This window comes from Heptranchias perlo, chromosome 21 (genome assembly GCF_035084215.1).
Source record: "Heptranchias perlo isolate sHepPer1 chromosome 21, sHepPer1.hap1, whole genome shotgun sequence".
Taxonomy (NCBI): Eukaryota; Metazoa; Chordata; class Chondrichthyes; order Hexanchiformes; family Hexanchidae; genus Heptranchias; species Heptranchias perlo.
Genome location: NC_090345.1, coordinates 34,302,903 through 34,326,324, shown reverse-complemented (window position 1 = coordinate 34,326,324; position 23,422 = coordinate 34,302,903). Strand labels below are relative to the sequence as shown.

At 37.8% G+C, this 23,422-nt stretch overlaps 1 protein-coding gene and 1 long non-coding RNA gene across 4 annotated transcripts in view; one reads left to right on the top strand and one right to left on the bottom strand.

The window, feature by feature from the left end:
• Nucleotides 1-20,423, top strand: part of LOC137340119 (uncharacterized) — a 48,543-nt gene extending 28,120 nt beyond the window's left edge. For all 3 annotated transcript variants that reach the window (XR_010966714.1, XR_010966713.1, XR_010966712.1), the window contains 2 exons: nucleotides 17,937-18,093; nucleotides 19,463-20,423. This is a non-coding gene — a long non-coding RNA (uncharacterized lncRNA). The remainder of the gene's footprint in view (nucleotides 1-17,936; nucleotides 18,094-19,462) is intronic.
• LOC137340118 (RNA/RNP complex-1-interacting phosphatase-like) overlaps nucleotides 1-23,422 on the bottom strand; it is a 47,880-nt gene that overhangs the window by 20,877 nt on the left and 3,581 nt on the right. The window lies entirely within an intron of this gene.

Below are 23,422 nucleotides of genomic sequence, written 5' to 3'. Positions count from 1 at the left end.
AAATCAACTAAGCACCATTGTACCAAGAGACTGCCATTTAAAAAGACTGAAGATAAACTTTCTCTCCTTTCTCCCATCGTGTCCCCAAACCTCACATCAACTACCACTGGAAGGATGAGGTGGAGTTCCAGGCCTCCTATAAATGTCACATCAGTTCTATGTGGTACAACAGTTGGAACTCCAGGTTTTCTAACTTTAGAACCTGGTGTCAGACATCGTTACCCATCCATGGAAAAGGGTCATACAACATGCCTCATGGTGGCATGACAAATATAGCAGTTACCATCAGGCCCAGGACTTACTGGCATTGTTGACTTATATTCTAGACTTGATCTAGATGGTGAAGTATTCTGCTCATATGGCAGTGTTCCTGTATGCCCAGAAGGGAGATAAATGCCCTCCCTTAGTGAAATGACCATTACTGAAGTCCAGGACCCGAGAAGGACCCAGCTGAGATTTTTCCATTGATCATAAATCACAAGCATTTCAACAAAATCAAGGTCTGCTGGCTTGCCTCTTTTGATGCCATTGCTGAGCAGTCTAGGTAGAAATTAATGTAAAATCCCTAATACTTCAAGTAAGTTGCTGTTATTTGGTAAAGGCCCTTGGGCAAGGAGATGGCAGTATTTGAATTTGTTGACTTCTCTGGTCCCAATGTAGAAGTATACATCTCCAGAAATACTGCTGCAAGCCAGACCTGGTGTACTACCTCAATGGCCTGCAGAATGATCATGATGCTGAAATTCTTCCCCCCCCCCACCCCCGATCTGTGAGCACTCTAAAGCTTCCTGTACTTTTGGGACCACAAATACTAAATACTTTGAATTTGTGGAATGGAAGTCCTTCCTCGATCATCATCTTTGTCACTGCCCTTCTGCGTGTGTACTTCTATAAAATTATTTGCAACATTTCAAGCTCCCTTAACTCAAGTGACCCAAGACAACCACTGTACGTACCAGTGCCTGATCCATTAGCAAGACCAAGGGTGTGCAAGTCAGTTATGCTTGGATTGGTGCTATGATCCTTGGGATGAGTCAGTAGCTACCTTAATGGAGCCTGGTGGTCTTTCTACGCTTAAGGACATAGCACAAAGCAGTATTTAAGGAAGTCACTCAGACAATGCCTTTTTCTTCTAAATATCTGTTTCCCTGCACTTGATTTTTTTTTATTTGACAGAGTTCAGAAAAGAAGTTCTGGAGTAGAAAAAGAAAGAGAAAGACAGGTTGATGTTTTGAATGGAATTGTCTTCAGAACACAAGAACTTCTGTGCTGAACTGGACTCATGTGTCTCTAACAAGAATCAAAGCTTTTGACATTCCTGGGACTGTCTTCAAGGAGATGCATTCATTGCATCAAACCCTTGTGCTAAATCTGGAGGAGGTTTCAAACAGAACCATTTATTCAGCTTTTACATACAGGAACCTGCTTTACATGGGCTTTTTTTAAAAAAAATGCCCAAGTAGAAATCATCTGAAACTGTATTATGCCGTTTGCTATATAGCATGGTTATATTAGTACCTGGCCTTGATGCTCCCAACAAAATTATAAATGCAAGTCATTTTTTAAAAAAAATACCAAAATTTGTTTTAACTTTAAAAATTAATTTTCACCCCTTTGCATCCTCCCATTTTGAAAACCCTGGGCTCTAAAAGGGAAGACAGGCATCAAACATCTCAATCACCTCCACCAATGTTCATGAAGTGCAGCACAACACATAACTTGCTAACATCCCAATTATTTAAATCGGTCATACATTTTGCTTCAACTCACTGGTGCGTATGGGCTGATTGAAACCATGACCACAAAAAGAAATTTTAAGTATCAACTGAACACGATAAAAGAAACAAAAGCTTCCCAGTCAATGCTACACGGAACAAATGCAACATGCCACTAAAAGGAAGCTGCCCTCAAGGGAAGAATTTTTATAATTTGAGTAACAGATTAAAATATAATTGCAGCTATTCCTCCCCACCAAATACGGTTGACATAATGCAAATCCTTTGATTGTGTTACTATCCTGGAACTACTACACAGCTGCTGTAGGAGTGAAAGTGTCAGGATGTTATTTTACTGCTTTTAAATAACTATAAATATACATTATGATAACAAAACAGTGCATGTTTGGAACCATAACACTGTTTCTAACTGCCTTGCAAACTAGATCAGTAATCCAGTAACTATATGAACCTCAGAATAAGGTAGACTTTAGCAAATGTATATACCTATAGTAAACTGTTTTGCAAGATTTGTTAATAAGTTTTGAAAATGCTGTATACAATTTAGACTTCCAGCAAACTGAGTAGTAAATCATCCAATTTCTCTAAAGATGCCCTGATTGAATAAAGTAGATAGCATATACTGTAACCAAACACAAGTCGTAATGAAAGATAGTGAAATTATGGTATTAACACTAGATAAGTAATGTTAACACTTAGTACAATGATTGATGTAATTACTGTTACCCTTAAGTATATCAACTACTGTTGCTGCCATTGTCAATAAACCTTGCAAAAAAACAATCTGTTGTAGATACACATTTGGTAAAATCTCCCTTGTACTGAGGTTCATAGTTACTAGATTACTGATCTAGTTTGTCAGACTTGTGCTTTGAGAACTATCTGAGGAGTTGAGATGTTCAGTTGTGGTTCCACATATCCATTAAAAAGTCAATTTTTTAAAATTAGCTTTAGTTGCCATTGCCACAATGTATTCAATACATTAAAACAATAACTTGCCAAAGGGAATAAGGACACAATTACACATAGCTATGAAAGTTGCAGTTACTATTTTGAATTAGCAGCAACTCTGGAGATTTGGAATTTTTCAGAAAAAAGTATTCAAATGACGTGAAGGCAACTAGCATCACATTTTAAGAAACCATTATTGTTACCCTAATTTGTATTAAGGTAGTGTCATTAGATTGTCTTTGCTTTCAATATGATTTTTGTGCTCATTTTTATTTCTACATTGTATTCATTTATAACACTAATACCACAAGAATGGAATTCAGATGCTGTATGATATGCTGCACCTAATCAAGTGAGTTGGATTTGAATACTTGCCTATTCTGATATTAACACTTAAAACTTCCTCCAGATGATAAATTGATGATTTATTAGATAAACAACATTACTAAGGACACTCATTGATGTAGAGTATTATAAACATTAATGAAATACTAACAGCAATGGCTTGCAAACCTAATAAATGTGGAGCGGCACCTAAAAAGGTAACATTCAAACAAAAATGAGTGATCATTGCTCCTCATAAGAAATAGGAGCAGGAGTAGGAGTAAGCCATATGGCCCCTCGAGCCTGCTCCGCCATTCAATAAGATCATAGCTGATCTTCGACCTCAACTCCTTTCCTGTCCCATCCCTATATCCCTTAGAGTCCAAAAATCTATCCATCTCAGCCTTGAATATACTCAACGACTGAGCAGCCACAGCCCTCTGGGGTACAGAATCCAAAGATTCACATTCCTCTGAGGTGAAGAAATTTCTCCACATCTCAGTCCTAAATGGCTGCCTCCTTATCCTGAGACTATGCCCCCTAGTTCTAGACTCTCCAGCCAGGCGAAATAGCCTCTTAGCACCTACCTTGTCAAGACCCTTCAGAATCTTTTATGTTTCAATGAGATCACCTCTCATTCTTCTAAACTCCAGAGATTATAGGCCCATTCTACTCAATCTCTCCTCATAGGACAATCCTCTCATCCCAGGATACTTGGCAGATTGTTGATAGCCAAAGGAAATAAGACACTTCCTCAAAGGTTCAGCAAATTTATCTCATAAGTAGCTGAGGCATACAGGCTGGAACATTCCTAGATGCAATCCCCAATTTGCACTGAGTTACTGGAGATCAGCTGGGTAGGAGTCTTACCATTAGCCTCAGTGCTCATGTTAGGAGAGAATAATTCGAAATTAGCCACGTTTCCTACTCTCACTGTCCAGCTAACAGTTTGTAAGCATGTGTGTGGGGAGAGGACCGAACTTGGCTATGAATTCCTCCATGGCCGAAGAGCATAGCTAAAATCATAGAAATGTCGTCACAGGTGGCCAAAGGATTATTAGAATATAACCTGTTACATTTTAGAACTGTAATCCTAAATTTATGCCTTCATTACTGATTCACTGACCAGTGGAAATAATCTTTCAAATACATCCCTAATTTTTCCAATCTATAATTGTATCTTCTCAACCCTGTATCCTTGTGAATGCACTTTTCCAGTTCCGATTAACCAAATCTGCCCATAGCACTCCTTTTATTTTCCTATCTATAACTCAGAATTCCACTTGGCATATTTATGGCTTTTCCTACCAACAAATCCTGCTTTTAAACATCTCGTGTACCAACAACTTGCATTTATATAGCACCTTTAAGTAGTAAAAACATCCCACGGCGCTTCATCGGAGCGTTATCAGACAAAATTTGACACCAAGCCACAAAGATATTAGGACAGGTGACCAAAAGCTTGGTCAAAGAGGTAGGTTTTAAGGAACGACATAGAAGAGAGAGGTTGAGGGGGTTAGGGAGGCAATTCCAGAGCTTAGGACCTAGGCAGCTGAAGGCACGGCTGCCAATGGTGGAGCGATGAAAATTGGGGATGGGCAAGAGGCCAGAATTGGAGATGCACAAAGATCTCGGATGGTTGTAGGTGGTTAGAGATACGGAGGGGTGAGGCCACGAGGGGATTTGAAAACAAGGACGTGAATTTTAAAATCGAGGCGTTCCCGGACCGGGAGCAAATGTAGGTCAGCGAGCACAGGGGTGATGGGAGTACAGGACATGGTTCGAGTTAGAATACGGGCTGCAGAGTTTTGTACCACTACCTGCACAGCGAGATCTCTGTTCTTTCAGTTCACAGAAAATGTTTCCATTTACGGTACATTTCTATTCTCTACTCCTGTTCTCAATCTGACATCACATTTCTCTACATTGGCTTGCACTTGCCACACATTTGCCTACTTTCCTAAGCTGTGTATGCTTTCCTCATACAATTATTTCCATAGAATACCTATGCAATTCCTCCTGCTGTCTTACATTCCTCCTCAGTTTGCCATCACCGCTAATTTGGTAACAGCAAATATTAGCCCCTCCATGCCCATATTCAAATCATTTATCCATTTGGAGAATGAAGGTTCCAATACCGATCCTTGTGCATAACAGCTACATCTTGTCAACCCAAGAACCATCTATTTACTCCCACTGTTTCAATCCTCCCATCTATCCATCCCTTCATATATGCCACCATCTTACCTTCAGTACCACAGGCCTTAATCTTCACAAGTCTCATGTGGCACTCTGAAGAACATTTTTTGAAAGTGCAAATATACCACATTCATAGCATTTTCTCAATGCTTGGTAATTTCCTGGAATAATCTGATTAGTCAAACGTGACCTGCCCGTTACAAATATAGATGATTGTTCCCAATTAGCTACAGCTTTGTATGCGTTTAGTGGTATTTCTTATTGCAGATGCCAGTAGCTTTCATACCATGGACACAAGGCTAGTTGGTCTTTTTTCACCAGGCTTATCCCTTTCCCTGTTTTTTGAAAACGTGTTTAACATTTGTCACCTCATGTCCTTTGGTACAATTCCAGTTTCTAAAGAATTTGGGGAAGTTATTATTAGTAATTCTTATTAACTAATCCCCCTCCCTTCAGTATTCTAGAGTATAAATCATTCAGGTCTTTAAATCCCATTAATACTTTTAACATTTTGCTATTTAATGCTATATTGATGGTTCCTTTGTCTTCCTGGAGGCCTTCCTTAACCTTCCTCTGTAAAATACTTAAGCATGTCATTCCTTTATATTCTGTAAAATTGCTTTTTTCCCCCCCATGTCCCTTGGCCACATTCCTTTGAATATAATACAGCTTCTGATGTGCCCATTAAAGTTCTTATCCATTATGCTGACTGCCATCATTTTTACATACTCTCTATTACCCCATATATTCCTTTTACTTCCTTTCTAGGCTAATTAAATGACATACTGGAAAACATGACCTGTGGACTGCTCTCCCTGCCAGGTATCAACACCTTCAGGAGAGAAATACTCAAAAAGACAAAAGAAAGAAGGATTGTGATGTGAACTTCTTGTCTAGGTTAAAAGCATCAAGTCTCAGTACTTGATTTTCTGTTAGCAAGTTACTTGAGCCATATCTCCAGCTGCTGGATTAGGGTAATTTTACAATTCCAACAATACAATGCTGTCACAGAATTTGTGTTTTTATTCAAGAGCTAATTTCTTTTATTTGCAGCTTTCAAAGGATTTTTAAAAAGTATGACTTTCCTCAAAATATATCACATACATCAGACATAGCAAAGTCCAAGGTTTAATCCCTTGTTTGTGCCAAGTTAGCTCATCTCAGCCAGGGATACTACAGAATGCTACAAATTACCTCAGCCTTCTCCAGGCTAGGGAAGAGATAAACTAGTCGAGTTCCTGCTTAGTTGCCAACTAGTGACCCCCGCAAAAACTGACACACTCCTGGGGATCCTCTATCCTACCTTCTGAAATACGTCATCTATTCAGAGGAAACCAGATACTAAATAAATACTTGTTATTGTTATCATTGGCAAATATTAATATATAGAGATAGTACACTAGTAAGTCACTAAATGCAGAAAATATCTGCACTATTTTGCACACCTCCTAGGGCCCAGGCATTCCAATTTGAAAACCCATCCTTTACTATAAATGTGTATCTTCATCCCATCAGGCTGTCAGTTCCAATGACCCACTTAAGAATGCTGGCCAGTTTTTTCACTACCTAGCATGGGATGCACAGGTTAATTGTCATATTAGATAAACCATCTCAGCACTATCATCCTTTGTGCTATAGTCATCTACATATAGCAACTTTACATACAAACCTCAAGGTTGTGGTAGACTTTTTATTTATTTTTTAAGATCATGAGACTTTGTCTCAACTTCCACTCAGTGTGAAATTCTTTCAACAGTAAAACATGACAGACCTAAAAGGTTTTAATAAAACTTTATATTTTACAAATGTACATCCTATAAAGATAATACATTAAGTACATTTGACCATATTCAATGAGTTACATTCATTTACAGCATTAACCCAAGAAAGATTTGGTCGCCTTGATCTTGTTTGTGTGTTTCACAGCAGTCAAAGGGTATTTTACCACAGCATTGCAACTTCCACTATAGTAACAAAAACTGCTTCTTGCAGGCTTCACTTCAATGCACCAATTCTCTCTTCAGGCTCTTCATCTCCAAGTTTTTAAAATTGTGTCACAGTTCTTCATTTATGCAGTTTCTCATTTTAAAATGTTATCTTTTAAAATAATTTTTATTCTCAACTACAACATCTTCCTTCCCATCTTTATAATTTCTATTTCCTTTAATTTCCCCCAATCAGCCGCACTCCTCTGTCCACAGAACATGCAACCTCAATCTCCTTAAAGCTGATTTGTCAGGTAAGCAATGCAGTGCTGACTTAGGAAATATTAACTTTCATGGAAAATGAAAACAGTTTTCACAAAGTCCTTGCATCATCTAGCAACTCAGATCAGTTGTGGGGTGGGGGGGGGGGGGAAAGGAAATGGAAGTAAGCAGACATCAAATTTGATATAGCTACACATTAAGTAGCAAGGCTCAATTTAAAAATAAGTTTATTAAAAAGACAAGTATGATAGACCAATACACAGCAAAATGTTTCATGGCTAAATGCACATATAAGACTTGGATAATCAACTTATTGTATATTCAAATTAAAAAAAGACAAAATTTAAGCAAGTGGAGCACTCATCATTAGTCTGACAAATGATCAAATGTGAAAGGAAATATGTATGGGCACCCAAATAACTATTGGAGACAGACTACTATAACTATTACTTTTTTGTTGATGTCACCAGCGATAAGACAGGGCTCTGTACACTAAAGATAAATACATCAAATTGAATTAAATGTAATTTAAACTGTATTTGTTTTACTATATATAATAGCTACAGCACTCAAATAGGCTTTAGTAAGTGTGATGTATTTAAAATATACCTAGCAAATTACATTTCATCCTTTTATTTTGCCAAACATCAGGCAGTCTAGGGTTATTCCTACATCCCCATTCTAATGCTGATGGTTGTCAAATAGATAGTTTGGAAAAACCTGCAATAAAATATAACGGTTAATATTTAAAAATTACTGGTTCACATTCACAAACACCCAAATTTGGTTCATTTACATTGATATCAATATAAACTGTGACAACCAAAACCGTGCATTTAAACAAAGGATAACAATTAGTTGTTACATGATAGGACAAGTCACAAAAAACTGGAGCTGTTTTTCAAATGAACCCAGACATGCATTACCGCTTGGAAACACAGTCATTAGATACACAGATAAACCTACAAAAACAGCCACCACTCTTCACAAAAAAAAGTAGAGTTAAGTAGCAAGTTCCAACACAGGCACCCCAAACCAATGTGACTCAAAACCATGCTTTGGAGTTACTTCACTGTATTTTACAGGGAAACAAGTTATACTGTAAACCATTGACCAACTAATTATCAACTAGAACACACCTGATAACACTGCAAATAAAAGAAACAACAGTGGCAATCAAATAAAAGTCACATGAACCCAAAGGATAATCTGTGATATTTAAGCAACTCAATCTGTCTGAAAGACAGCATCTAAAAAGGTCCCAGACCATTGGAATCTTGATTATACTAACAAAATAAAAAGACAAGGATGGAAATGTATGGAAAGTATAAGAAAAGCAGCTCGAGAAATGACTGGTCTTGGAATCTGAATACTTTCCCTAGGCTTTTGGACCTCCAGGGGAAAAAGTTAAATAGCTACAGACAGCCAATTTAAACAGCATTATCACCAGACCAACGTTTAGTTGTTCTTCCTCAACTATTTGATAACCAACCAAGGACCAAACTACTTTTTGTGAATCAAAGTTTGAGTGTGGGTCAAATGAAGTGTAATATAGCTTCCTTTCCAAAGTTTTTTTTAAAAATCAAATGGGAAATTAAGTTTCTTCAAAGTTAGTTTGCCTGGAAACTTATGACTAAACATGATTTTGTGGGGACATACTTTGAAAAACAAATGTGGATATTAAGTCATATAAAAACATTCCTGTAAGATGCAAGCCTGTGCCAACAGGTATGATTTTAGGTGCCAGCTCAAGCCTGGGTACATTTGCAATTAAAGTTGTCCTTGAATTAAGGTAGATGTCTTAAAAATAAGTGTCTCAGCTGGTTAGCATTGCCATCATTTTATGGAAATTAAATATAACATGGTAAACATTCTCCAACAACCAAATACCAACCAGTTCTAAAAACTATGGCCAGCAACCATTTGTTAAAGATTTTTTTTCACAGCATCAAGACAACCAAATACTGTTATTAGTCAAGTTTTCCAATATTAGAGAAATGGAGTTCTCTTACTATACTGCAATGCAACATTTCCAGTTATAGTACTCCATATTAAGAATGATTTTTTGTTGCCCACTATATAGATATGATTTTCTTTATTCTATTTAGTTTAGCTTTATATAAAAAATAAAAACTGATTGTTATCCTACAGAGAAAACTAGTCCTTGAAGAACTTTGTCATGTCTGCATTAGGTGTATTCAAACACAGAGGGTGACATTCCTTCAGCAAAAGAAATTGGAGTGTAAAACTGGAAATCTGAAATATTCACCAAAGAAATTACTTTTTAAGAGCTCCAAGCAATTTTAGATTAAAAAGATTCAAGGGGTAAGGGTGGGCATTTGTAGTTGAACTGCACTAAAAAAAAATCATACTTAACACAGTGAGCAATCTAATGCTTTTCCTTATTTGTCAAACTTGGTACAAATGAGTATACCAATATACTGCAGAATTTGGAAATGGAATCCTGAGAATCAAAATGTGCAATCAGCATGCAGCAGTACAGTACCAATAATACCTAATGAGAGCAATAAGTTGTTTCGGGTAATTGACTTACAAATAGCATTAAGAAAACACGCTGGACCATAAGATTGTCACAGAAAAGATAGAACGGACATCTAGTTTACCATAGTGTTTATTGGCCAGCAAGAAATAAAATGAGGGACATTAGAACCACAGAAGTCAAAAGCCCAGGCCTCACTGTCTGTGCCAATAAGCTGTCCACTTATTTATCCACTTCCCTTTTAAGAGCTATTATGAATACTATTTCCACCCCTTTTTATGGTGGGGCATTCCATGTCCTTATAAACCCACAGCATAAAAAAAATTCTAACCTCATCCCGCTGCCCTATTTTCTTCCCATGACCCTGTATCTTCACTTGCTTCAAAGTATTTATCTAATCCTCCCTTAAAAGATGCATTAATCTCTGCCTGAACTACTGCCCTACCGCACAGGAGTCCATGTTCTAACAACTCTCTGCATAAATAAATTTCTCCTAGCCCCTCTCCTGTCTTGGATTTTAAATTTATGACTCTCCAACCAGAGCAACTTTAAAAAAGTCTTAAATTTCCTCTTCTCTGCTCCAGTGGAAATAGCCTCAATTCACTCGTTATCATCCTTGTAAATCTATGTTGTAGGCTTTAACGTTTCTTCTACAATGGAGTACACAAAACTGCACACAGTATTCCAACTGTGGCCCAACCATTATCTTGTACAAATTTATTACCTCTTTGCTGCTGTACTCTATGCCTCTATTTATAAAATCCAAATTACAGATTTTTTTTTAAATGGTTTCATCTACTTGCACCTGCACTTTCAACGAATCATGCATTTGAACCTCTAGGTCTCTGTTCTATCACACCCTTCAATTGAGTTTATACTTAAATTCCTTGTTTTTCCTTCCAAGTTAGAGTTCTTAGAGTTCTGCAATTGCATCTGCCACCTGCTTGCCATTTCACTAACTTCCAAGTCTTCTACAGTCCTGCTAGTTGCTTTTGCAATTTACTAACTTTTCGGTCATCACTAAATTTTGTACGCATGAACAAAAGTTGATCTCAAACCCCAAGGATACCACTTCCAACCTTTCTCCAATCCAAGCAATAACCATTAACCCCATATCCTTTGTTACCTGCTCGTCAACCAACTTTCTATCCGTGCTGCTGTTCCATTTCCTCCTCATTTTTGTAACAAGCCTCCTGTGAAGTATCTTATCGAATGTTTGTCGTCTGAAAATATACACACTACCGCTACTGCATTTCCTTTATCATCTTCATTTCTTCAAAAATTCTATTAAATATTTCAAACACAACTTGCCGTAAACAAATTTGTGCTGGCTGTCAATGATTATCCCACGCACCTCTAAATTCTTACTAATTTCATCTTGAATTATGGATCTTAAGACTGACAGACTAACTGCAATGAAATCAATGACCAGATGATCTGCATTGGGTGTTTACCCTTTTCTCCCTTCTTGAACAGGTGTAACATTCGCTACTCTCTAGTTCCCTGGCACAATTTGCATATCTAAAGAGGATTTAAAAATTGTGGCCAGTTCTTCCTCCTTGACTTAATTTAACAGCCATGGTTTCATGTCATCAGGATCTCATGACTTATCCAATGAGTTTTACTCATTTTTTTTAAAACCAATTCCTTTTCTATAGTTACCTTAAACAATTTTTCCATAGAAAGAATTTCCATTCTGTTAAACTATTTATAAGACATCAAGTTTGGAGGACCTTTTGCTCTCTGGACTCAGTGCCAGAACTCTCAATGATCACCTCCATAATTTTCAAGGTGTACATGAACTCTTACCACAGCTGCCAACAAAAAAAACTTCTATTTATATAGCGCCTTTCATGACCTCAGGACATCCCAAAGTGCTTTACAACCAATGAAGTGCTTTTATAGCAGTCACTGTTGCAATTAGGAAGCGTGGCAGCCAATTTGCACACAGCAAGGTTCCACAAACAGCAATGAAATCAATGACCAGATGATCTGTATTAGGTGTTGGTTGAGGGATAAATGTTGGTCAGAACACCGGGAGAACTCCCCTGCCCTTCTTCGAATAGTGCCATGGGATTTTTAACGTCCACCCAAGGGGGCAGCCGGGGCCTAGGTTTAACGTCTCACCTGAAAGACAGCACCTCCAACATTGGAACAGGAGTAGGCCATTCAGCCCCTCAAACATATTCCATTATTCAGTTAAATCATGACTGATCTGTATCTGAACTCCGTTTACCTGCAGTGGTTTCATAACCCTTGCCTAACAAAAATCTGTCAATCTTAGTTTTGAAATTTTCAATTGGCCTACCCTCAACAGCTTGGAGAGTTCCAGATTTCCACTATTCGTTGTGTGAAGAAGTGCTTCCTGACATCACCCCTGAACAGCCTTGCTGTAATTTTAAGGTTATGCCGCATTGTTCTAGACTCCCCTACCAGAAGAATTTCTATCTACCCTACCAAATCCATTAATCATGTTAAACACCTCAATTAGATCACCCCTTAATCTACTATAAGCGAGAGAATACAAGACTAGTCTATGCAACATGTCCTCATAATTTAAACCCTCAGCCCCGGTAGAGGGATAGAATTGAAAAGCAGGGAAGTTATGTTAAATTTGTATAGAACCTTGGTTAGACCACACGGTGTATTGTGAACAGTTCTGGTCTCCATATTATAAAAAGGATATAGAGACACTGGAGAAGATGCAAAAGATTCACTAGGATACCGGAACTGAGGAGTTATGCTGATCAAGAAAGATTGAACAGGCTGGGGCTCTTTTCTCTAGAAAAGAAAAAACTGAGGGGTGACCTGGATCGAGGTCTTTGAGATTATGAAAGGGTTTGATAGGGTAGAGGTAGAGATGTTTCCACTTGCAGGAGAGGGCAGAACTAGGGATCATAAATAAGATAGTCACTAATAAATCCAATAGGGAATTCAGAAGAAACTTCTTTACCCAGAGTGGTTAGAATGTGGCACTCGATAGTAGTTGACGTGACTAGCATAGATGCAAGGATATATTGATGGGGTTAGATGAAGAAGGGAGAAAGGAGACATGTGTGGAGCATAAACATCAGCATGGAACTGTTGGGCCAAGTGGCCTGTTTCTGTGCTGTACATTCTATGTAATCAGCACTGCACCCTCTCCAAGGCCATTATGTCCTTCCTGAGGTGTGGTCAACAGTCCATTAGCCTTTTTAATTTTTTTTTGTACCTGTCCACTAGTTTTTAGTGATTTCTGTACATGAACGCTTAAATCTGTGTGCTCCTCCAGTTGCTAGCTTCTCACCATTTAGAAAATACTCTGATCTATCTTTCTTAGGTCCAAAGGATGACCGTGCACTTCCCCACATTGAACTCCATCTGCCAGTTTTGCCCACTCAATTAATCTATCAATGTCCCGTTGCAACTTTCTGCTCCAATCTATACTGCTAACTGTGCCACCTAGCTTAGTGTCTCAGCAAACTTGAGATATACAGCTCTATTCCTTCATCCAAGTTGTTTATAAATATAATGAAAAGCTGAGGCCCCAGTACAGATCCCAGGGGGACACCATTAGTCACATCTTGCCAATTGGAATACATACCTATTATCCCTACTCTGTCTCCTACCTCCTGACCAATTCCCTACCCATGTCAAATGCCTCCAATTCCATACGTTTCCAGTTCAGCACTCCCTCAAGTACCGCACTGAAGTGCCAGCCTAGTCTATGTGCTTAAGTCTCTGGAGTGAGACAGGTATCCACATCATTCTGACTCAGAGGTGAGAGTGCTACCAATAATCCAAGGCTGACACCTAGTACAGCTATATACCATGTCCCCTAGTACCATACATTCTCACTTCCACCATAATCTGCAAAATCAGGTGTTAAATATTTAACACGTCCACCATACCTTCAGCCAAGTCTAATCATCTTAATTATTTTTACTTTTAATATGCTTACATAAAAGCCGTTGTTTCTTTTTTACACCATCTGCTGGGCTTTTTACATTCACTTTTAGCCCACTTAATCTCCATTTTCACCTCCCACAAGACTTTCTATATGCCTCATGATTTTCTTTAGTATTAGTGGCCCCAGTTTTATCATATTTAAGTTTCAGTTTAGTTTGTCCATTTACCCACTAAATTCTATCCTTTGATGCATTCACTTTTTAATCTCATTGGAAAGTATCTATTTTGTACTCCATCCAATTCATAACTGAAGATTCCTCACTAACGATTTGCCATCCTGTTTGCTAATTTTTCTGCTCACTTAATTTGGGCCGGCCCCCTTACCACACTGAACACCCTGATCTTGGACTCCATTATCCTTTTCTATTTTCACACTATTTCCCAAATGTTCCCCTCCTCCCATCAGCTATTTGTCCCACTTCATTTCCCAGGGATAAATCAAAATACTTTTTTCCTTGTTAGACTAGAAACACACTGATCTAGAATGCAGTCTTGGATGCATTCTGAAAAGCATTTCCATTTTGACAAGATATATTGCCTTTATCCCACTCTTGGGATAGCTAAAATCATGTATTATTTCCCTGCTGTTCACACACATCTCTGAACTGATTTACACATCTCCCCCTCTATCTCAGCTCTACTGTTTGGTGACTTGTAATGCACAATTATACAATTACCCTTCCTATTCCTTAACCACTGTATATCCATATAAATGCTATCTTAACACTTATCTAGCACTTCAAATGTATTAACACTGGAGTAGTGATGGGTTTCCCCAAGATTCTATTCCTGGATTGGTAAATACTCTTTCAAATGAACACTTGTAAGACAATAAACAAAACTTGGGCAAAGGTGATTTGCTGAAATAAACAAAACTAAAACAACAAATGCCATTCTAGGATCATAAGGTATTTTCAGATGAGGAAGGCCATTCGGCCAAATCTTAATTCACCCATCACAAAGACCCCAGTTGCCCCATCATTGCATCTAATTGGTCATCTTCACTACTCTAACCAGAAGTCCATTCCAAGTGTTTGTTGATCACTCAATGAAGTTCTTTGATATCAGTCCTAAATTTACTATTTACTAGTTTGAACCCATGTGTCCTTGTCCCCCAACTCTTACGTTTTATCTTTTCCATACCTTTATATACACTTCAGTAAGATCACCTTGTAGATGCCGCTTTTCAAGGTTGAAAAGCCCAAATCTCAGACACTACGGATTAGCCCAGTGGCTTTTCTCCACGATGGTCCAGCGCTTGAATGTTTCCCTAGTTTCTTGGTGACTAGAACGGATATGGTACTCAAGCTACAATCTGACCAGAGCGCTGTACAGCTGACCACTCAGCTTCTTTGAACTTAAAAATTAAAGGATGCTATGTGCCTTTCAAGGCCAAAACTATCAAACCTTCTAGCATTTCGGAATTGAAACCTTATATGACAGACTTTCATCCCCAGAAAAAAAGACTTTTTGGCCAGGCTGTGACATTTAGAGCCACATCATCATATGGAGCTCTTCTAGGTCATTGCACCAATGCGGTTCTATGCAGATTCAGCCTAAAGAATCTAGTATAGCCATTCAGTGCTCAAAACTGAAAGTTCCGTGAAACAAAGGTTTTCTTTGGGTAGTAAAGAATCGCTAAATGACTATATCGCCACATATCGATAGATGAAATAATTTCAGTTGGTTTGTGATGGAATCACCAAATGTACCTCGAGACACTTTTGTTGAAATTTCACATTCCCTATTCCTCCAATGGTTGTAACATATTTATAGCTTGAAGGATAATGGGAGCAGCCAGCATGTTGTGACTTGAATCCAGGAACAGATAATACCATGACAGGCATGCTGGGTGCTTCCTTCTCAAATCTTTTCTTCATTTATCAAGTTCAGAATATTTAGATCCAGGTATAGGCCTTTTATTAGGGATTAAAAAGTAACAGGACCAAAAACATTCATTTTAGTGATCTTAAAATTATCCATTCTGACTATGGCAGGCATTTCCACCTCAGGGACCAAGAACCCATTACATTCAAAATTTTCCAAGGTGGCAAAGCAATTCATTGCTCTGAAAACTAGGGCAATACCCATGAAGTAAAGTAGCTTGCCCAGGTAATTTCACACCCTTAACATTTGAATAAGCCAACTTATTTGGATGTGGTATCCCATTCAGGTTTCTAGTACAGGAGAGTGGCATTGACTCAGTCATTGCAGAGGTCTTTTCTTCCTGGGTTCTCCTCCCTTCCATCGTCCTTGCCGGGATCTTTTAGCTCCTGGAATTAAACCTTTTTAAAAAGGCCAAAGCATGAACCGTGTAGAGTTTGCAACCATGGCTAGCAAGGTTATTAAGACTCTGCTGGTGCTTCTTGAAATTTTCAAAGTATGATCTATCTTATCCCTAATTAGATGTTTTATCTGAAAAAGTTTACTTAGCAGCTGGTTAGAAGGCTTGACACCTTTAACTGCCATCCATTGCAGTCTACTGCAGTAATTTGACTGCTTGAACAAAAATTAGTTTGAACAATGTCACATTTGCACCAAAGCCTAGGCCTTCTTTGCAACCAGTTTATTAACAGATTTCACCCAATGTGCTTAGAAGTCACTCAGATTTCCGTAGTGCTCCGTCAATAATAGTGCCTGTCCCAGTTATCTAATCTAATTCATTTTCTGAGGCATCTGTGCCTTTTGCTATTGTTCAGATTTTCCGAGATGGAGTTTATACTTTGAAACCTATAGTGCAGTCACAAGTTCAGAAGGCAAACATCAACCACGCAAGCTTTAATTTATTTGGTCTGGACAAGATTGGTCTAAATTATTGTCCCGTGCTTAAATACTACGATTAAGCTCATACAGATTTACTTTTTGGGGGGATTGTTTGGGGGGGGGGGGGGGGGGGGGGTGGCGGAGAAAAGAAAGAACAGCAAAAAAAAAATGTAAAACCATGCAAGGTAGATAAAAGCTCAAAGCATGTTACAAATAAATATTGCCATTTATATAATGCCTTCTGTCAAGCAAAGTTTCATACAAATAATTACTTTTGAAATTAAATGATTGTTACAGAATTATAGAATTTTATACACAAGTAGCTACCTCACATTAAGACAGCAAATCCAAGTTTTTTTTAAAAAACCCCACGAACAGGATGGACCACAGTAAAGAACCCAATGGCATCCACTTTCCCCCATTTCAAAGTAGCTCTGCTTATAACTATCCTCCACTTCCTTCAGTCCATTACCTTAGCTATCCATTGACTGTCTTGTGCCGTAGCAAAGATCTTTTGCAAGTTGAGGTATACCATGTCTTATAGGTTCCCCTATTAATTTTGGATTTCACCTGGTCAAAAATATCAGGCAAGACCTACCCTTTCTGAAGCAACATTGGCAATTATGTTAGGTTATTTTTGTACATAGCTCTTCCATTTTGCTTCTGATTATTGTTCAATTAGTTTTCCTATTCCGAGACTAATACATCTATCATCCTTCTTTAATACAAGAATTACATTTGACTATTTTCAGTCTATTGGAACTTTCCCAGTGTTTATTCACTCCTTCAAAATGACTACCAGTACTTCACAAATCTGCTCCCTTTTTTCTTTAAGTAGCCTGGGATATATTTCATTCATTCTACGGATCGATGGGTTGTGGAGCCCTTTCAGATAAATCTAGATTCACTAAGGGCAGTCTCAGACACACCCATGACATACATTTCACATGGGATAGAAAAATGATTAGTGTTGTCTTGAATTAAAAAGCCCTCTAGGTAACCATTAAGCCTGTTTATGATCTCCTATTCGTCTTAATGTTCAGCTCCAAATGGGCCCCTTAGGGTTGTACCTTCTTCTCCAACAATATTAGCAGAATTTTTGTCAGTGTTTTGCACCTGCCATGTCCCTTTCCAATTTTCACCCCTATTTTGACCTGCTTCTGTCCGGTCATATTTTCAGTCCAATAGTTTTCTGCTAATATTTTTTTTAAATTGACTTCTGTTTATTTGTTTGAGCATTTTTGTTTACTTTGCTCCTGTTGTACTTATCCTGCATGTTTTTGAAGGCCATCCATTTATCCTTGACAGATCTATCCATAAGTAGCTGTTGCTGTTTGGCTCTCATACTCCTGAAGTTTACCTGTCTGAAATGGCATACTGGAGGTTGCTTACATGCCTTAGTTACTTCCTCACTTCAAAAGCAGCAAGTCCAGAACATATGCTATCCTCCCCAATAACACTCAAGGTAAATATACCTCTTCCTCATCATCTGCCTCCTTTGTGCCTTCCTCCAATAACTTGTGTTTGGCAGAGATACCCACACGGCTGGAACGATTGGAGCTGGGGAAGGTCTCAATAGTCATGGTACAGGACAAGAAATCAACTGAACAAAACATGTGTCAGGACCGAGTTAACATGACAGAGGAGAATCCAAGTGTTATTCAAAGTTATGAAAGGTTTTGAGGGTAAAAAGTGAAAGATTATTCCCACTGCTTGGCAAATCTGTAAAAGATTATCTTTAGAGTAATTTAAGAAATTTTCTTCACGCAGAAGGTTATTAGAACATGGAATGCTCTATTACAAGTGTCTACTGAGACAGCAACCACCTTTTAAAAGGCAACTGAATGAGTATTTGGAAAAGGAGAGAAAGGGCATGCTCACTCAAACCCATTGATCTATTACTAAATCCATTACTACCCTAAATCACTAAAAACATCTAGAATCATATATGTGTTACCTGGGGAGTATCATTGACATACCCCAGAAACTAACTACTTGCCGATGAGAGAATAGTGGACTCATGGAGATGATGAGGGGTTTAATGTCAAAAAATGAACTGAATGGTCATCTGAAAATTAATTTGCTGTCTTTAAACAGACTACATTTCCCTGCTGATCGAATGGTGATCACATCATTAATCTTAATGTGGAGATCACCCCTATTCAACATGTTTGGTTCTTGCTTCTAGTCGCCACAACAGTCAATGTTGACTTAAAAAAATCCATTATAAACTTCACAAATATACTTCATTAACAAACAACATTGTTTTACAACTTTTAGATCTAATTCAAACTGTTTTGGAGAATTGATAACTTAAAAGCAAAATCATCCATCCCAAAGAGTGAACTGACTGATTTCAATCAATGAAACCCAACCCTTTTCTAACTCAGTAGTATTGCCAATGAACCATGCAATTTCAAAACTAATCTGATCTTGTGTTTCACGTGGTTATTATAAACAGCTCTAGATAAAACAGTTTATGTCACATGAATCCCAAAATGAGAATGCATAAGTAGCCACCATTTTTCAAGTAATTATTCCAGAGCAACATTTAAAGAAAGTTAATGTTATTCTGTACTTGAGGTTTTACCTCTCTCACTCTCAAACTCCACTATTATGGCAACTATATTCAGGTATCAGAAGCATCTTTATTACTGTAATATTATAAAAGAGATACTTCAAATTTAAAAATGCAAAATCCTTTTGCTTTGCTGCATCACTTTCTTCCTACTCCCATTTTCACTATTTTTATATGCCCTCTAGTTGAACTAAATTCTTAAGTTATGCTTAGAATCTAGATTTAAACTTTCTTCTGCCTCCTCATTCCATTCTAGAGCTGATACTAATCACTTAATTTGGTCCTAACTGGCTGCGGGGGAGAAAATACCAGTTTTCGGAGCTGATTTCCAGCTAATCAGAGGACCGAACATTAAAGTTTGAACTGGATACAAGAACACATTGGTGCAGAAGGAAGCAGGCATCCCAAAATGAATTATGTCTGTAGCTGACAGTTTATTTTGTAGATTGTTTATGTGGTTTTGGATCAGTGCCTCTGTGCCAACCGTTAATTGCAATGAAACAATTTGCTATCAATTACCACTGTGGATTAACCGAGTATTACATATAGAGGTACGGCCAGATGATGTTAATTCCAAGACCATAAGTAGATAGATTTGTCACCTGAGTCCAGAGTGGAAATTCCTCCTGTCCTGAAAAGCCCTGCACTTTCTATATATTATAAAGAAGAAATTCAGCTTTATAGAAAATCTAAAGTGAAGACTCAAATGAATGACAGCTGTGAGAGTCCATGGCAGAACTTGAACTGCAGAGCTATTGCACCAGATGTCTAATATTGCAGAGTATTTAAATTAATGCCACATATAAAGGCAATAATTACCTGATAGATATCCATAACTGGTCAAACAGGAAGAAGCTGTGGGAAATGTGTGCTTTGCCTCAGTAACCTTGCACAATCTACTATGTTCTTCAGATTCCAACTCCCAAGCACCTAACAGTCTCAAATATACATGGCACATTACCTGACTACATCCAACAATACCAACTATTGTAGACAAATACTAGCAATAGTGTTTAACAACTTCCAGATCTAATTCACACTGTTTTGGTGCATTAATTTAAAAGCATAATCATATATTCAGACATTAACTAAGTACACCACTAGTTTTATTGATTTGAGTAATTTATGTACTGCATGCCAAAGTACACTTTTATGCCATGTAATAAAATGTAAAAAAATTCCTCTGATGTTAGAGACATAATAAAGATTTATTAAACTTCCAGGAGTCTAAGAAAACTAAAGACTAAAACTGTTATACAAATCAGTTTGGTATTTTGTTCTTCTCTCATGCCTTTTATTAACTTCCTGTGGCATACTCAATTACATTGGAAATACACTTTTATAAGGACAGGACTAATAGCATGGAACATCCAATGTATTATTCAGCTGCTGAAATTCATCTGTGTGTAAAGGTGGTATGTCCCTCTGTGACCACAAGGGACAATTTATGTGCCTTCCTGAGGTTAGACTCAACTGACCTCAGATACTGCCCAACAATTAGAGGTCAGCAGGAAGTGAAAAAGTGTTTAAAAAAATGACAAATTTTTAGGTATGATGAAGTGCGACATTTCAAAGCAATATGTAAAATAGATCTCTCATGGAGTTGCTCATAGTAAATCAGCTGATATGCTGTTGCAACACAAGAGTATTCTAAAAGGCACAATGTATTATTCTATGGCCAGTGCAACAGTATTTAAGCTAACCTATCCTTTGAAGGCCAGAAAGTTTAATTACTACAAGCAAACACAGTACTTGGTCACCCAGTTTAATTGTTTGGCCAGGAAACTGTGCAGATTGGAATGTGCTGGTCAGTTTAAAATTGCAGCTCAGAAGCACCCGGCATTTTAAGTGTTTTGCATTTGTAACAAAGTGTGATGTAGTTTCTAATATTATTCACAGACGTCTCAGGACATTTGCACGTCGTCCATTTCGTCGTGAGCACTTATAACAAAAAATGTGCATCAACAAACTAGGGGTGAACAATAATTGTGGCCATGCCAACATCGCCCAAATCCCAGGAACAAAAAAGTTTAGCACAGAAAGCGTTACAGGAATTGCGCACTATATGCAATATATTAAACATATACTAACAAATCTCCACTGCTGATGCTAATGGTACGACAGGGGCTATATTGCTTTTTAAGGGCAAGAACATCGTATTATATAAAATGGAATGGTGCTACATGTGCTATTAAGCCTAGCATGTGTAATTGTATTGCATTCTTGAAATGAATGGCGATTCGGTTACAGGTCATACTGCAGGGCTTGTTCTTTTGACAACTATATCCAGAGATCCAAAGTTGTGCATGTCTTGCAATGAATGAGGCTAATGATGTTTCTGAGCAGCCTAAGCTAGCAGCATTTGCACATATGAACTCCAATGAAAGCACAATGATAGAAGAGCTGCACTGCATTGCATCAACAAAATCTTAAACATAGGATAAATACATTAAGCAAGCCCTGATATCTTATTCAGAAAGCCAAGTTACCTTTACGGAAACCTACTGCCACTGCTTTGGATGGGCCACAGGCAACATCAAGATCAATATTCAGGCTAGTGCTAAAGATAGTTTTTCCCAAATTCTGGATATTTCTTTGCATTATTCATTGGGAGTAACTTGCGTAAAGCACATTGTGAAGGTAGCTTTGAAAATTGCGAACTAACTTGAAAAGTGATTACATTTATTTTGAGCTGCTCTGTGCTGTTAACCTATTTATGGACAAAGTACACCCTGAACTGATTTCCTCGGTGGTTGTTGGATTTGATTTCTCTAGCAGACAGGTTGCTGCAAGGAAAGGTGATGGTGTGGCTTGAACTTATGCGAAGTGTTTGCCTTTATAAATAAGCCTCTGTCTCAGACTTCGTTTCAGAGATCAAATGACATTTCTCACCCACGATTAAAGCTCGTGAAAGTAGTGATGAGGCAAAAAAAAGTGTGAAATGGAGTATACAATTCTTCTCCTGGGTCTTCAAGATAACTGTTTCCAACAATTTCAAGATTAGGAGCTGGAAAGGCTTCAGGTTGAATTTCTGGTTGTGCTATTTAGTGCACATTGCTTCAAGTCCCCAAGAGTTACTGATGAGGCAGCTTCTCAAAAGATATCAGATTAATATCCTTTCTAAAAGAGGGAATACTTCATGTTTGGAGATCTCTGCATTTTGGATATAACCAAACATCAAGACCTCTTTTCTTTGGCTTCTATATTCAGTTCCATATTTTGGGTTTGTTTCATTCATGCGTAACAGTGCTATAGTAATGGACATTGCTATCAGTTTCATACCTTTTAAAAAAATATATAGCCGGTCTAGAATGGAGACGGTCACTAAGTTACAAAATGGCAGGCGGGCACGTGGTCTGCAGGAAAAGATAGCTGATAAAAGAATTCCCCTTGATAGTAAGGGGACACGTCTGTGGATGATCTTATGCACAGCCTGATAGTAGATGTTCTTCGTCTGATTGACCAGCAATTAGTAAAATCTATTAAAGATGTTAAACCCGGTCAGGGGTTCAGGAAAATATGAAGGAAGTTGTAATATTCATCCATTAACAATTCACATTCCAGAGTGTAAACATTCTTTTTTAAGACTTCAAAATAAAGTAGCACTGTGAAAGTAGTTCCATGGAATAAAACCACAGCACTGATTGCTAGTTCTCAGTTCTGGGCTAAGGGCAACAAACTGTGAGCAAACTGAAACCCATATATAACATCTCACCTTAAGGTCTATAGAAGCAGACAAACCCAATCTATTGCTTGTCAGAGGTGTGAAAAACCTCTCTCAAATGACTCCTGTGGACTGACTCAGGTTCTATTATTAAGTACGAGTCTGTTTTATTATCCTGTTGTGTTTTTATTATTCTGTATATTACTTTACCTGCAAATAATTTGACCAATAGTGTCGGCCTGTAGGCATTGGCCTGTCAATGTTACTTTACACTTTTGAAAGTGACAGGATAACAAAATGGACATCCTGCATATTTTTGAGTAAGCAGTTTACCACAAATAGTGATAGTTAAGCCATACATGACAGTGAACTTGAAAGCAATTACTGGGAAATAACCTAAACTATAACACAAGTACAAAGTCAAATTAAGAAAATAGTTGGAAATAAAGTTGAGCCTGAATGTGCATTGTTCAGTATCTTCAGTTGTAGTGAGAGCACAAGTGAGCATTCTAATATTACTATTACCATTCCATTATCATAGAAATTGTTTTA